This window comes from Ursus arctos, unplaced genomic scaffold (genome assembly GCF_023065955.2).
Source record: "Ursus arctos isolate Adak ecotype North America unplaced genomic scaffold, UrsArc2.0 scaffold_21, whole genome shotgun sequence".
In the NCBI taxonomy this organism is placed as follows: domain Eukaryota; kingdom Metazoa; phylum Chordata; class Mammalia; order Carnivora; family Ursidae; genus Ursus; species Ursus arctos.
In genome coordinates this window covers 23511051-23522032 of record NW_026622886.1, presented here as the reverse complement: position 1 = coordinate 23522032, position 10982 = coordinate 23511051, and the positions used below count along the sequence as shown (strand labels likewise).

Sequence of the window (10982 nt, the reverse complement as noted above, 5' to 3'; positions counted from 1 at the left end):
GGGAAAAAGAACTTTAACAAATAACTTTAGGAGATGGGATGAGACTATACTTATAAAACAAAACTGGGAAACTAAAAAAAAAAAAAAGTTATATTTTAAGCCCAAGGATTTTGTTGTATTATCCTTTATATCATTTTGTATGATATAATTTTCAATAACTTTAGTAAAAAGAGAGAAAAGCTAATTACACCAAAATTGAAAAGCTTTGTTACTTTAATTCTCATAGCTTCAACAGAACTTTTGATAAACAAAGAACACGAACAAACAGAGCTCACAATTCATGTGACAAATGAACAGTCCAAAAATAAAGAAGAGCTCTTGAAATGAAAATGATAGTAGAAAAAAAATCAACAGAGAGTTTTAAGAGAAAATCAAAGACTCTCCCAAGTAAGAACAGGAAGATAAAGAATTGAAAAATGGAAAATTCAAGAAAGAAAATAAGAGAATCAATACAGGATATTCAACATCTGAATAATCTTTGTTTCCAAAATACATAGTGGAGTTCCAGCTACCATCTTCTTTCTTTTTTTCTTTTTTTCCTTTTATTTGGGGGGGGGTGAAAAAAATTTAGATTTAGATTTAGCCAGCTGGACTCAGTTCAGATGATCCCAGTTTTGCTGGCAACACCCAAAGCATCATAGTAAGGAGCCGGTTGAACATACACCTTCATCTCTCCATCACACCTGCTTAGAGTGTTGACCTTGGCCACATCAATGTCATAGAGCTTTTTCCCAGTCTGTTTGATCCGGTGCTTGCTGGCCTTGACATCCACAATGAACACAAGTGTGTTGTTGTCTTCTCTTTTCTTCGTGGCTGACTCAGGGGAACTTGATGATAACATAGTGGTCAAGTTTGTTTCTCCTGGGGGTGCTCTTTCAAGGATATTTGGGCTACCTTCAGAGATGCAGTGTCTTGGGCCTTTGGAAGGTAGGTGACACGTGGATCTCTATTTTGTGACTGTGGACACCTTTCAGCACCACTTTATTAAACTTCAAAGCCTTTGCTTCGGCTTCAGCTTTAGGAGGGGCAGGGATTTCTTTCTTCACCTTTGGCACCATCTTCATGAGAGGATACATCTTACTTCTCTTCTTGCCTTTTTGGGAAAGCTTCTTAAGAAAGTTGTCTACACCCACTAATTGTCATGCCTTCCCTCCTCTCTCTGTGAGCCCACTCCAGCCGAATTTTTACCTTACCACTTCCCCAACATCTATTCTCATCAAGATCACCAAAAAGGAATTCATTTCTTAGTCCTCATCTCACTTACGAGCAGCACCTGACAGAGTAGATGATTCCCTCCTTCTGGAAAACGTTCTTTTGCTTGTGGAACTCCACATATACCTGCGTTCCTCTTACACGTAGGCCACTTCCTCTCAGGCTTTCCTGCTGTTTCTTACTCATCAACCTCATCTCTAAATGTGGGCAGTGCCTCCAGACTCCATCCTGAGATCTCCTCTTCTCTAGTGAGTGTATATCTACACCCCCTCTCTGGGCTATCACTTCCTGTCCCATGGTCATACGGACCCCCTATATGCTGGAGGCTTCCACATCTATATCTCAGCCCACATAACTCACCTCAACATACAGACCTAAATGTCAAACTCACAATTTACATCTTTATTTGGATATGTAACAGACATCTCATACTTCCAACACCCAATTCCAAACTTCTAACTTACACTTTCCTCCCTCTCCCTAGAAATAAAGATTAGAAACAAGCTTCTCCTCCTGTACTTTTTCCCTTTTCAGTTTTTGGCAACTTCTTTTTTTAGGCTCATGCCAAAATCCTGAGTCATCTTCCTTCCTTTTTATCTCACACCTCAGATATGGTCTGTCAGCAAATCATGACACTTCTACCTTCAAAACATATAAAGAATTCAACCACATCTCACAATCCTCACTGCCACTGCCCTGGCACAAAACACTGATACTTCTCTCTTGATTTCCTGCAGCAGCCTCCTGAATGATATCTTTGTTCTACTTTTGCCCTCTTTCAAACTCTTTCACCATACCAGCCAAAATGATTCCTTTAAGACCTATGTTAGATCATGTTATTCTTTTGCTCACAACCCTCCAACGGTCCCTTTCCTACCTACAAGGCCTTGCATAATTTGGGCCCTAACTGCCCTTAACCTCATTCCTTCCCACTCTCCCATTCGCTTCCTTTATTTTGGTCACCCTGGCTTTTTTACTATTCCTTAAATACATCTGTACTTCAAACTTGATAATTTTTTTACCTAAAAGGCTTTTCCCCCAGAGATCTACCTAGCTAACTCCTTAATCCCTGTCATCTTAACTGAAACCTCACTCTCGCAGTGAGGCCTTTCCTGGACCCATATCTAAAATCTCAAATCTCACATACACACCCCATATCATAACTTCCTCCCCGGCCTTTTTTTTTTTTTCTTTTCCTTAGCATTTATTATCTAACATTACTTTTTATTTTACTTATTTAACTTATCTATCTTTACCATTAGAATATATGCTTCATAAGGATAGGATTTTTTGTCTTTCTGTGCACTGTTATAATCCAAGAACTTAAAAGAATTCAAGAATATCACAAAGACATTTACTGATAAATGAAATAACCAAAAAACAGAAGCATAAATCTATCAAAGAAATAATTCAAGAAAACTTCTTAAAATCTAAGAACCTCAGGTTACAAAATGACTCTTGGTAACTTATTAATAAAATAAGACCCACACATCTCAGGCATTTAAGATTTTAAAATAAATTACCCCCCATGTACCTTTTTTCAGGAAGCTACTGGAGGATGTGTTTTCTAACATGAGGTTAAAAACCAAGAAAAAGTGAGGCATGAGATCCAGGAAATACAAAATATAAAGAAGAAATACATGAAGAGAATTCAGAGAATAGTGTGGGATATCAGGTCTAAGCGTCAGCCAGTTCAAATTGGAACTAGAGAACGCAAGGCTACAGTAGGACTCTCAAAGACAGAACTGCTGGATTACCTAACACTTTCGTTCATATTAAGGGCATTTCGATGCTTTGGGGAGATTTGTAAATCGACATAGGAAATTAAGTGAACAACAACAATCTATGCAATTTTAAACTCCAGAAAAAACAGAAAGCTTTGGGAGGAGAAAAGTAAAATCATACTTGCTGGGTTTGCTGGGATATGTAGCATTTATAGAGTCATGACAATTTAAATTCTGATTATTGAATTAACCAAAAGTTCTACACACACACACACACACACACACACACACACACACTAAGGAGGGAAAGCATCTTAACCTGAATACTCTTGAAAAAATAGGATCTGATAAAAGGATTTGAATACTGAGACTTTATTGAGGAGATACAAATCCAGGTCAAGGAGAGATAAGAGTAAATTAAGCAAGGCAAAAAGAATGCTAAGCAATAAAGGTCATGTGTTACATGTTGGCCTCTCATTGGTCAAATTTATCCACAGATATAATTCTCCCCTATTTCTGAGTTGGGTTATCTGGCTTCTCCAACAGCCACTGGGAAGCTGAATTTCACATTCACAGGATTAGAGCTTCATCTGAGTCCAGATGTGGTAACAAGAGCCAGAAATGTTGAGCGTTGTGTTAGTTGGCCTAACGGTGCTGCTGGCAGCCAAGGAAAGGGCCCAAGATTCCAGGGCGAATGACTGGTTATCTCCTGGAGAAGCACCACGGTCTGGGAGCTGGACATCACCAGGAGAAACTGAGGAGGAAATAAGGCTTTTACCCAATACAGAGGGTAAACCAATCTTGCAGAAAGATGTCAAGGAAGCTAAATTCTAACTTTCTATAGTAGTATTTTGAGATAATGTCTAAATTTTTTAAATCAGAAAAGTGATACCTAGCTAGCTAGACAGATGGGTAAAGAAAGAATGAGAAGCCGCAGAAATACTAATTATTGAATCTGTTTGCCTCTGTAAATTGCACAGTTTGCCACGAGGGGAAAAGCAGGGACAAACTTGTAGTGTGGTTTGCATGATTAATCCAGGACATGATAATAATGTGTATTAAAAATTACAATTAGGGGCGCCTGGGTGGCACAGTGGTTAAGCGTCTGCCTTCGGCTCAGGGCGTGATCCCGGCGTTATGGGATCGAGCCCCACATCAGGCTCCTCCGCTATGAGCCTGCTTCTTCCTCTCCCACTCCCCCTGCTTGTGTTCCCTCTCTCGCTGGCTGTCTCTATCTCTGTCAAATAAATAAATAAAATCTTTTAAAAAAATTACAATTAAGTCTAAAGTAGAATGAGCTAAAGCATTGTATGCAAAGAAAAAGAGCGGTGGCCTCTCTGCAGCGATGCAAGCCTCTGGAACAGTCACATACGTAGAGGTTGGGCATGTGGATCAGATTGACTGGAGATAAGCCTGAGGAAGGAGGACGAGGGTGATTTTAAGTCATGCTAAAGACTCGAACTTTATTCTGCAGGACTTGAGGAGTCAGTTTAGAGTCTAAAGCAGGAAAGAGATATGATCATATTTGTATTTTAGAAAGAATATTCTAGCTGTCCTGCAGAGAATACCTTAAATGGAGAAAGGTCTGGAGGCAGAGAGTGCCTTTAAGAAGCTAATGGAATATCCAAATAGAAAGATATAAGTTCTGAATTACGTATAGTAGAAACAGGAGAAGATAGACCTATCTGTTGTTTAGGATCAGTAAACCAGTTGGGACCAATATCCTTTATGAGGCACAAGGAAGAGGTTATAGGTGAGAGGAAGGTTATAGATGAGAGGTTACAGATGGGAACGTCATCCTAACTTGCCTTTCTATGTAATCTAGTGTGAAACTCTCCAGAAGAGGCTTCTATTCCCCTGGCGCATCTATCATGCAGTCTACCAACTGTGGTCAGAGTTATTTCTTGAATATTTTCAGTGAACATTTATGATGATTGCAATCATGCATTTCTAAATTACTAAGTGGGAGTAAGTTCCTGTGAAAGTGACCTCTTAAAGGAAGAAATATTTTTAAATGCTAGCTCCTCCTCAGATGACATTTCTTCCCTATAAAAAAAAGTCTTGCTCTTACCCATATCGAGAGTGTTGTTTATGGCCTACTCGACTCATTCTGTACGTCACTAAATCCCCCCTCTTCCATTCTCAGCAGTTAAAGTTTCTTTTCCTTTCACTCCATTGTGAACACTGCCAAAAGTTTCTCTTCTCAAATCCCATTTTAACCACGTTATTTATTAATTAAAAATCTCCGGGCTTTTTATCTTCCCTGTAGGATAAATACATGCACACTGTATAGTGTACTCTCTATATAATTTTCACTGTTAATCAGCTCAAAAATCTAGAATGTTTGGTTCTTTTCCTTATTCTAGAGATTAAAAAATCAAAGGGGAAAGCAATTTTTGAGTTAAAATTGAATGACTTTCCACTTCTATTTTTCCCTTACTTCCATTTAGTCTGTTTTCTAAGACCCTTCAAAATCTACATAGTCCAAAGCTCTCTTCCCATTAATCCCTACTGAAATGTGGTTCTTAGGTGGAGGGCTTTATGAACCCCCTGGAGCCCTCCTGGTATCCACGAGTAGGCTAGACATGTACATAAGCCCCTAAAAAAGTATATAAATGTTTGCATCTATTTTTATATGGTCATTTTCTGAAGGAGAATTAAAAGTATCTATCAAATTCTTAAAATAATCCATAACCTTAAAAAGGTGAAGAACACTACTCTGCAGAAAAACTCTGCTCTAGGAAATCAGACTACTCCCTTCCCACTCTGCTCCTTCTCTGCTCCTTTTCTTCTGCATTGGCTGATCTCCACTCACACAAAACTGGCTTTCTCTCTGATACCAGGCTCACATCTTTCTTCCTCTGTGTGGCCTTTGCAGATCAATGCAGGCCACAATGACCAAGTTCTCCTCTGAAGTGTTAGCACTCATGTCCTATGTAACAAATCTAGTAATTAACGAGAGACCACCTTGGGGCATTGCTTGAATTTCTGTATGTCTGGGTTTTTCAGTAATTCTATTTTATTGTTATTTGCTTCACCATTTAGATTTTAAGAATCCAGCATTTTAGAGCGCCTCATACTCTCCACAGTATCCTGCCCAGAGCTCCCCAGAGCATGGATGTTCAATAAATATTGGTCCAGAATGAAATTAGCATCTTACTTTTCAAAAAAGCACAAGCATTATTCAGGGGCTTATTAAATACTTAGGCTGCACCAGGATCGATCACGGAGATGGGCAGACGGTAGTGCTCCCCATCTAAGGTAGGGCGAGAACCATTGATTTATAATGGGCCTTACAGTGAACTCAGGGTAGAGTTCATGGGAGTAGGGCTATAAGCAATTGAAGCAGTACAAAAGACAGGACGTAGGGACCCAGTGGTTGAGGACAATAAATGAAAGGATTTGAGAATGCCAGGAACAGAAAGAAGCCGACTGTTTCACAAAAGGTTCAATCCTATGGGGGAGGTAAAACCAATCAGTCTTCTCCTTACGACGTGGAGACCAATCCCCAAATCCATATACTACACTAGCTTCTGATCATTCAACAAATATCTGTATGAGGTTACTGAAGACATAAAGACACACTGAGGGAACTGAAAATTTAAAATATCACAATGTTCATGTGTTGGTGAATGAAACAAATGAACCTCTGAGAGCTCCATTTCAAGCTCTGTGATGGCCACATCAAGTTGCTGGAATATCCCAAGCTAATAGCCATGGGAAAGAAGACTTCATACTCCTTACCTTCAAGCAGTTCAAATCTAGTTGGTGAAACAAAGTTAGATGCGTAAACACAGACCAACAAGACAGTGGATACCAAAATGCCAGACAAAAAATACATGAAAACAGGCATTACCTGAGTGTGTTTGCTATTTCTTAATTGTTAAAATTCTGGTTTGTTAATGATATCATAGAAGTTTTATTGTGAAAATAAACTCCAAAACATTTATTTGGTGATACTATAAAATTCTCTTCTAGATTATATCTGAGTAGAGACTCACCGGAAGCATTTTTTAGTCTCGATTAGTACACCATGTATCAAAATGGCTTTAAGATGAAAAACAACATCAAATCAATGTACCATCGCAACGTGCAACATCTTGTGCAGAGGACTGAAGCAGATAACTGCTTTGATGGAGAGTTTATGAAAGAGATTTGGTTTCTGCATTGGCCTGGATTACCTAGAAAAGTTGAGAAAAGTATTACTTTTTCATGACTGTGAAAGATCAGGCAGCATGAGTAAGGGAAGGGGAAATGAGACAGTGAAGGGCCAGAAGGAAGACAAGATCATGCGTTACCATGCTACTCACAGATGTAAACTGTGTTGCAAGAAGGCCCATGCAGATGTCAGGCAGGTGACTCCTTTAGGCCACATGATACAATGCGACATAATGTGACTTCAGGCTATCCCAAGAAATCATGCCTTGGAGTATCTACTAGAAAGAAGACAGCTAAAGCTTTTTTTTTTTGTAGTTCCTTCCCATCTTGCAGCCCCCAGTGGGGACTTCTGGTTCCATCACCTGTCTCCATCCTATGTTTTATCATACATTTCTCAAGTCCTGACATTTCATCAAGAGGTGGCTGGTTGGCTGCAAACAGAAGAATGATGTAGCCCAAGAGAAGAAGTGATGAGAGACTCCAAGGAGGCACATGAGATGTGCCCCACAGGATATCAAGAAAGGTTCTCAGATTCATCAGTCAAGCTGGGAGATGAAAATCACAAGAAGAAGGAGTGACATTTATGAGAAACTGGTTTGACCATTTGTCACTAACTTGCAAGGCCTTGAGGAAGTGGTACAAAGCAAAAACCATAAGCCATGCCAAAGAAGTTGGGTTTAGCGGACAGTGAAGATAATGAAAGTTGTTAGCATCACAGATACAGTACTTACACCCAATGGACTCATTCAAGTCAGTGGTCCTGATTGGTTGTCAATGGGGGAAACAAGAAGAGCCATGAACATTCAGCGCCCGAACTTTAAAAGAACAAAAAAATTGCCATTGCAAGTGAATGTGCCAGGACATGTGTGGATGCATCACATTCAAAACCGCAGTTCTCAGTACAGTTGCAGGGTGTCCCAGGAGCTGTCCCTAGCCTAGCAGTAGATGTCCAGCTTAAGTTTGTTGTTTTGTCCCATTGCTTCAGCTAAGACTTCACATGGTGCGGCTAGAGTCTCGAATGTCAAGAAAGACCACGTCTGTCCACCAATTCCTTGGACCTGGACATAGATGAAGCTCAGGCACTTTCTGTTCCCCTCTCTCCTCCATCAGCACACACCCCCTCCCCTTCACTCACCACCAGACAGCAGCAGTGACCACTCTTCCAGTTTCCTCCTCTCCATTTGCCACCAACCTCACTCAGCCACTTTCACTCAGTAACTATTTTCGAATGGACTCATTTCATTTTACTAACTGTTATTTGGATTCCTGGTGTGACTCTAGCATATTATTTCACAGTCTCTCTACACTACAGAGCATGTCCTTGCCAGAGGAAATGACATTTTGTATCTCATTCTGCATTCAAACATTCATACTAATGACTGATTAATTATTAAATCATTAGATCGGTGGTTTTGTAAATGCTTTGTATCATGCAAGAAATCCCTTAGAGATTATGAATAAGTACTTAAAAAGTAATAGTGTTATTTGGAGAAACAGAATCCACTTGAGATGCATTCTTTTTTCCCATTTAAAACAAGGAAATATAGGCCATATTTACCAAAACCTTATGTAACATGTTAAAAATGCATTTGATCATCAAATAATCAAGCAACCATGCTCCTTGGTATTTTCCCAAAGGAAATGAAAACCTGTGCCCACACAAAAACCTGCCCATGGATGTTTATAATGGCTTTATTCATAATTACCAACACTTGGAAGCAGCCAAGATGTCCTTCAGTAGGTGAGTGGGTGAGCAGACTGTGGTGCCTCCGGACAAGGAATATTATTTGGCGGTAAAAAGAAATGAACTGTAAAGCCAGGAAAATACACAGAGGAAACTTAAAGGCATGTTGCCCAGGAAAAGAGACCTATCTGGAAAAACTACATACCATGTGATCCAACTCTATGATGTTCTGGAAAAGGCAAAACTATGAAGAGAGTACAAGATTCAAGGGTTGTCTGGGGTTGAGGAAGGGGGGTAAATAGGGAAGCAGGGGGATCTTTAGGGCAGCGAAAACACTCTGTGAGACGGATACATGTCATTATACATTTGCTCAAATGCATAGAATGCACAACACAAAGAGTAAACCCTAATGTAAACCATGGACTGCGGATGACTGTGGTGCATTAATGTAGGTTCATCGATGGTGACAAATGTACAAATATACCAAATGTTGGTACCAAGTGTTGGAGGTTATGCATGTGCGGGGTCAGGAAGTACCCGAGAAATGCCTGTACCCTCTCTCCCGTTTTGCTGTGCATCTGGAACAGCGCTAGGGACAGCGCCTAGGTGCAGGCAGTTAAGCGTCCAACGCTTGGTTGCGGCTCAGGTCTGATCTCAGGGTCTGATCTCAGGGTGGTGAGATCAAGCCCCACGGCAGAACCCTGAGCTGGGCTCTGCACTCAGTGTGCAGTCTGCTTGGGTTTCTCTCTCCCTCTCCCTCTGCCCCTCCCCACCCCTCTGCTTGCTCTCTCTCTCTCAAATAAATAAATCTTAAAAACAAATGCTCTAAAAGATCTTAATTTAAATAAATCTAAAATAAAAATATATTCTAAAAAATGTAATTTAGGTAACAAAGGAGGCCCATGTATGTGTATGTGTAGCTCCTATACACATGTGGGTTTATAATTTGTGTGTTTATGTACACGTATATACAAGTATACACACACTTATGCAAGTGTATATAAATATATTTATTTGTGTATGTGTATGTATAGGTCTTTTCAGCTTCCTGGGATAGAAAGAATTCGGCCTTGGCAACAGATAGACTTAACACTAAATTCTGGCTCCCCTACTCTCTGTGTGACCCTCAAATTCTTAAGTGATAAAATGGTTATTTAATATAATACCTACCTTATAATTTTTTCATAAGAATTAAAAGTAATAAAGTGTGTAAATGCCCTAGCAAAAGATCTAGCAGATAGGTCAGTGGACAACACATTTTAGCTTCCTCCTGGTACGTTCTTAATGACTCTCACACATAAATTCCTTGAAGCCAGAAGGAGGGCACATTATCTTTGTGTTCTCAACACCTACCCCATAATGAGCACTCTGTGAATGTTTGTTCAATACAATGGAATTAGGATGTGGGCTACTGAGAACTAAAGTACTAGTCCCTAAAGGATTTTGAAGAGGTTTTTTATTTCCTTCTCTTACCTCTGAAGTTAGCAGAGGAACCTTATTTCAGGCTCTCTGGGATCTTATCAAGTAGATATCACAGAGGGGTGCCTGGGTGGCTCAGCTGGTTAAGTGTCTGCCTTGGGCTCAGGTCATGATCTCAGGGTCTTAGGATTGAGTCCCCGCAACGGGCTCCCTGCTCAGCAGGGGGTCTGCCTCTCCCTCTCCCTTTGCCTCTGCCCTTCCCCTCCTCCCCCCAACTTGTGCACGAGCACATGTGCGCGCGCTCCCTCTCCCTCTCTCTCTCAGATAAATAAATAAAATCTTTAAAAGAAGAAGATACCACAGAGAAAAATTTTCCTTTCCTTAGGTTTTTCAAATTTATTTTCTACCTCACAATCCTCTAGCATAAAAGTTACTGTTCTTTGTGGCAGTTTTATTAAAGAGTGGCAATTTCTATACCCCTTGAGAGAGAATGATCGGTTTTCTATTCTATAGGAATAAAATAAAATAAAATGTAAAAGCAGACTAGATCTTAAAACTACATAAAATTTCTGCAATTCGGTCTTTTACCTTTCCAATTAATTATAGGAATTTTTTTCCTTCATTTTTGCTCGAAACTTGTGTTATCAATTTTCATCCTTTGTATTTGTTTAGCAAGTTAGCCTTTAATTTCTTTTTTCCTATTCACTACTCTATGGTGCATCCGGCTTCCTATTTGTTAAGAAAGGAGACAGAACATGCTATTGAATCATCATGTGTTTCCCAAA

General features: G+C 39.8%; 1 pseudogene; it reads right to left on the bottom strand.

The window, feature by feature from the left end:
• Positions 1-598: 598 nt before the first annotated feature.
• On the bottom strand, positions 599-1064 carry LOC113255890 (60S ribosomal protein L23a-like; annotated as a pseudogene).
• Positions 1065-10982: the final 9918 nt, after the last annotated feature.